This window comes from Malania oleifera, chromosome 13 (genome assembly GCF_029873635.1).
Source record: "Malania oleifera isolate guangnan ecotype guangnan chromosome 13, ASM2987363v1, whole genome shotgun sequence".
NCBI lineage: Eukaryota > Viridiplantae > Streptophyta > Magnoliopsida > Santalales > Ximeniaceae > Malania > Malania oleifera.
Window position 1 is genome coordinate 67017645 of NC_080429.1, and position 6127 is coordinate 67023771.

Genomic DNA, 6127 nt, shown 5'->3' on the forward strand with positions numbered 1-6127 from the left:
TAAGTTACAGCTTCTAATTTTTCTTTGAAGTGTAAATGATTATGTTATGAGGGAAGCCTTAAATAATGAAGGTTAGAGAGACGTGTGCTTTTCACCATCATTATTTCATTATGACCAGGGGGATCCTCTACTCTCCTCTGGCCCAATCGAGTGATTACCAACACTTTATCTGAAAGTGTGGTTACATTATTATAATTGTATAGCAATGGTACCGTACTCTCTGTGAATCTCTAGTCCATCAGGGTTCTGATACTATATAATACTTTTTATAAATATTATTGTACTACCATGATTCTATATATACTGTAATACTATGATTCTGTATAAATCTGTAATATCATGGCTCTGTATAAATCTGTAATATCATGGTTTTGTATAAATCTATAATACTATGAATCTGTATAAAATTGTAATACTATGAATCTGTATAAAACTGTAATACTATGAATTTGTATAAATTGTATATCATGGTTCTGAATAAACTGTATATAAATTTTGTATTTAAAACTATCATTTCTCATGCCACACAATTTGAGTGATATTCATAATATAATAATCTGTATCGGAAAAATGCATTTCCCCGTTGTATGGGATAAACTATAATTCTCTACTATAACATAATGATATACTCATCTTTAGGGTTTATCTGAATCCCAAATATCAAGTTTTTTTCCCAAAATACATATAGATACGTAAAACTATAATTTCCATACCCATAACTTTCATACTTTGTATTATTCAGGCATTCATGTTCTGTAATCCTATAATAGTAGTCTATACTTTAATCAATACAATTTTCTAACATAACTGACATTACTTATTCCCCTTACCTATTTCGTGGAGCTATGCTTACAGGGGACCCAAAATTGTGCCTGCGCCGCTCGCACAAACCTGTATTCATATACCCTAACTTAATCAACTCAACCCTAAAATATTTACCCTTTTAATATCCTTAAGAGCCACATATTCCAATAATTAATTAAATCAGAAAAACAACTTCCTTACCCAGGTTTGGAGTAGTGCCTAAGAAGCTTGAACAGCAAAATCGCTTTGGCTAAACAACGGAGAATCGTAGCAGGGATCCCAGAATGATGTTTATTAACTTATTCGGGCTTGTTTCGGGAGAAAAATCGAACAGAGAAAGAGTGGAGGCTGCAACCCTAAGAGAGAGAGAGAGAGTGTGTGTTTAATTTTTAACCAATTAAATGACTTAAGCCCCTTTATATAGAGTTGTTGGCATGGGGGAAATCGTCAACGGTTTTCCTAATCTTGACAAAACCATCGACGATTTGGCACTTAAAATACTCTTGGTTGTTGTAACCATTAACGGTTTGAGGTCGATGGTTTTTTGAGATAGCCTCAAATCGTTGACGATTTGGACCTGTGCCAAACCAACTCCTTTCTTTCCTTTATTATTTCATTAATTACTATTTTCTAGGTCTCTATATCCTCCCCTCCTTATAAAAATTTTGTCCTCGAAATTTGATAATTGAGACTTATGTCATCAACTAAAAAATAAACCACCAAATCTTTATTAATTACCCTCACTTATAACGGAAGAATACTGTGGTTACATAAACGGTTTTAGGATATTACATATAACCAAAACAAAACTCTCCCAAAACCACTCAAAACACAAACTATTACATAACCTACATAAAACTTACTTACATACAATGAGTCCTTACCTGAACCATTACTTTCTCTAGCTAATGCTGGGCCCCATCAAATAGGTGTGGGTACTTCTAACTCATTTCCCCCTCTAACTTCCATGAGACTTCCTCAACCGCATGGTTTCTCCAAAGTACTTTTACCAGTGGGATTTCTTGGTGCGTATCTCCTGTTCTTTATGATATAAGATCTAAACTAGCATTTCTTCATTCGATAAAGTATCTCCGAGCTCCAGTGCTTCATAACTTATAATATGTGATGGATGTGGGATGTATTTCTTCAATATAGATACATAAAATAAGTCATGGATTTTGGATAACGTTGGGGGTAATGCTAACATATAGGCAGGACCGATTTTTTCCAGTATTTCAAATGGCCCAATGCACCTAGGGCTAAGCTTACCCTTCTTCCCAAATCTTATTACTCATTTCATTGGTGCAATTCTCAAAAACACATTATCTCCTACACCAAATTCTAGTGCTCGTCAGCGAGTGTCTGCTTAGCTTTTTTGTCGAATTTGAGCTGTTTTAATTCTTTGTTGGATAAACTTGATTTTCTCTGGCCCTAAAATCTGTCTTTCACCCACTTCATCCCAGTATAGTCGAGTTTGGCACCTCCAACCATATAGTGCTTCATATAGTGTCATTTCAATACTCGTCTGATAGTTATTGTTATAAGCAAACTCCACTAGTGGTAGATACTGAATCCAATTGCCTCCAAAATTTAATACACAGGTTCGTAACATATCTTCCAATATTTTTACGATCCTCTTTGTCTGTCCTTAGGTTTGAGGATGAAAGGTCGTGCTAAAAGCCAACTGGGAAACGAAAGCTCTTTATAAGCTCTTCCAAAACTGAGACGTGAATCATGGGTCCCGGTCAGAAACGATGGACATAGGCACGCCATGTAATCTGACTATTTCCTGTATATATAGTTCTGCCAATCTACCCATGGAGTAGTTAACTCTAATGGGAAGAAAATGAGTAGTCTTCGTCAATCGATCCACAACGACCCATATGGCATTTTGCCCATGTTGTGCTGGTGGCAATCATGTGACAAAGTCCATGAAGATACGCTCCCACTTCCATTCTGGAATATGAAGTTGTTGCAATGATTCTGTTGGCCTCTAGTGCTCAGCCTTTATCTGTTGGCAAGTCAAACACTGTTCTACATATTGGGCTATTTCTCTTTTCATACTACCCCACTAGAAGGATTCCCGCAAATCTTTGTACATTTTTGTACTTCCTGGATGTACCATATACAAATAATGGTGCGCCTCTTTCCAAATGGTCCTTTTAATTTCAGTGTCATCAGGTGCGCACAACCTACTACGAAACCTCAGACCCTACTCTCTTTTATTTTTTGCATATATAAATTGTGTGGATGCTTACTTAATTGCTGGAAATTAATTTGTTATTGGGAATTGTGAAAACCTTGATTAAAGGGAGTACGTTGATTAATAAATATCAAAATTCATTAACTTATTGATTGGTTGATTGACTTTTTGATACAGCTTTGAAATCTAAATTGTTTTATTGCCTAGCTGAAATAAATCTTGAGAAAATCAATTATGTTATAATTTGAAAAGAAAATCTGAATTGTTATAAGTTGATTGCAATATTTGTTCTTCAAGATATATTTCAAGAAATATTATTGTAAAGTTGAGATAAATTTTGTGAAAATATTTTAAGCTTGAAACTGAATATTAAAGCTAAACTTAGTTATTTGTCAATCTAAAAATAAGTCTTGATCTCATATTTATTCAATGATTCTGAGTTTGAATATTAGAGAAAACCTTGAGAATTTAACTAAGTTGGTCTTTAATATTGAACTTGGTATAATTGTTGGTTAAAGTTCAAAGGATTCTTGATCATTGTGTTTGTGTGTGATAGTTGAAAAGAAAGATAGTTGAGATTCAAAATTAACTAAAGGAACTTATTAAAAGAGTTTGTAAAGAAATTTTTAAATCTCAATTCATCCCCTCCCCCTTCTTGGGAGTACACCTTACTTTTCAATTTCATATCCAATACAATGAATTCAAGAGAATAGTAGAACTCCTCAACCTTGACAAAGACGTCCTCTATCACACCTCAGGGTTTCTTTACTGATTATTCTGCAAAACTCAAGGTGACCGAGGTGAGCTTCAGCTCTCCTAAGTTGAATTGCTTAAAAACCGAGTACAAAAGTGGGTTCACACTTGCCCTTAAATCTAAAAGAGCCCCATCAATCTTGTAATCACCAATTACACATGAGATGGTTGGAGCATCGAGGTCTTTTAGTTTAGAAGGAAGGTGACCTAACAAAATTGAGCTCACATGCTCGGCTAGCTACACTTGTTTGGTCAAGTGCACCCTCGATTTTTCCTTCTGCGTGCACAGGTCCTCGAGGAATTGTGTATACGCAAACACTTTCTTGATGGCATCTAGGAGAGGAATGTTGACCTTAACTTGTCAGAATGTATCCATGATGGACTCGGTGGTTGTCTCCTTCTTAGACTTAAAGGGTGCATGAAGAGCTGCAGGTTAAGGAGTTATAGGGACATAATGGGGAAGTGCTCCATCCTTTGGGTGGTAGATGTCTCGGTATCACCTACTGGACTAGGAGAAGGAGGATCACATGGTTCATCTTTGGGTTCTTCCCTCGTCTTCTCCCTACCATTTCTTTGGTCTAACTTCTCCTCAACCCTATTGTTTACCTCTCTACCACTCCAAAGAATGCTCATGACCTGGGTTTGCTCATTATATGATGAAGGACCAGCTACCGGCTCACAATCTATCCCATATTGACCTTTAAGGTTCACTTGAGGTTGATTCGACAATTTATCCTCGTCTCTCCTACTTAAAGAGGTAGCTAATTGCCCCATGGTGGCTTCTAGCTTGGCAATCGATTAGGAGTGAGAGTGAAGTGGTTATCGATCAACTTGGCAATTAGCACCATCTCTTGAAGAGAATCATATTTTGGCTAGGGAGGAGATGGTTGTTGAAACACTGATGATCTAGGGGCGGATTTGGGAGGACTTTGAGCATTTTTGTATGGGCGAGGAGGTGGAGCAGCGGGTGATATCTGAGGTCTTTAAGATTGAAAACATGGAGCTTGTGGCCTCCAAGAAAATTTAGGATGCTATTTCTACCCAGAATTGTACGTGTTCGAATATAGGTCATTAGCTGGCCTATCGTACCAATTATGGGTAGCCTTAACTTCCTTCTACACAAAATTAGGTAGGAGGAGGCACATGGGGGCAATTATAGCAAGTGTGTGAAGGATCAGAACAGATGGCACACACCTCTACACACACTACTGACTGTGGTTGCTGTCATAAGGACAAGAACTAATCTGGCTTTTTGACTATGGTGTGCAGTGTGGGTGCTCATGGCCAGTGGCTAACTCATAAACCCCCTTAATTTTGGAATAGGAAGGTTCAGATGGTGTACGGGTAGCAACAGTATGCTGCTAAGAATTCTCAACTAGGTTCTTAAAGAGAACCCAAGCTTCATTCTCGTGTTTGGTGAGGAAAGTACCTCCATAAGATGCATCTACCATTAACCTATCTCGCTCAGCTGATCCTTCATAGAAGGTTTGAACCAATTTCCATTTAGGAACCTGATGGTGTGATCATTTACGTAAGACATCCCTAAAGCGCTTCCAAGTCTCAAAAAATAGTTCCTCATCCAATTGTGAGAAACTAGTGATGACCTTCCTCAGCTGATTAGTCTTCCCAATTAGGAAGTACTTCTTTAAGAACTCATATTGCATGGTGGCCTAGGTGGTCACTGAATTAAGCGCTAAGGACATTAGCCAATATTTGGCCTTGTCCTTTAGAGAGAACGAGAATAGCCTCAATCGAAGGGCATCATCACTGAAATTTTGGATGCGGATGGTGGAACAAATTTCAAGAAATTCATTTAGATGCTTGTAAGGATTTTCATTAGAATTCCCATAGAAATTGGGAAGCATCGAGATGACGGAAGTCTTGATCTCAAATTGCACTACCTCGACACTCGGGAATCAGATAAAAGATCGTGATGTGTAGGTGTTGGGCACAAAGTAGACCCTAAAAGGCCGAAGTGATTGCTCCGCCACCACAGGTTGGTGGGGAGCTTGGGGTTCTAAAATTTGAACGGTGGGAACTAGTGGACGTTTGGCCATGAGTTTAAGTTTAGATGACTCAGCAAACTTGGAATTCGAGGTGGGTTCCCTAATGGACCTACGGGATCTCTTAATCTCAAGGTCTATAGGAACTAGCTCAGGATCCAAAGAGCACAAACCTAGCATACACGCATGTAGCACACAGTCAACACTTTAGAGTAACAAACAAAAAAAATAAAATAAAAACAAAGAAAAACAAAGCAATAATACGCTAAACTAGAAATTGGCTTATAACCGTGACCTAGTCTCTAACAACGGTGCCAAAATTTGGCAGGGTTTCGTCTAGCCAAGGCTTAGGTCCTTAACTACC

General features: G+C 37.7%; 1 non-coding gene across 1 annotated transcript; it reads left to right on the forward strand.

Annotated features, from left to right (window-relative positions):
• Window positions 1–5269: 5269 nt before the first annotated feature.
• Window positions 5270–5375, forward strand: LOC131147014 (small nucleolar RNA R71). The gene has a single exon (XR_009134548.1). It is a non-coding gene; the product is annotated as a small nucleolar RNA R71 (small nucleolar RNA).
• The last annotated feature ends 752 nt before the right edge of the window (window positions 5376–6127 follow it).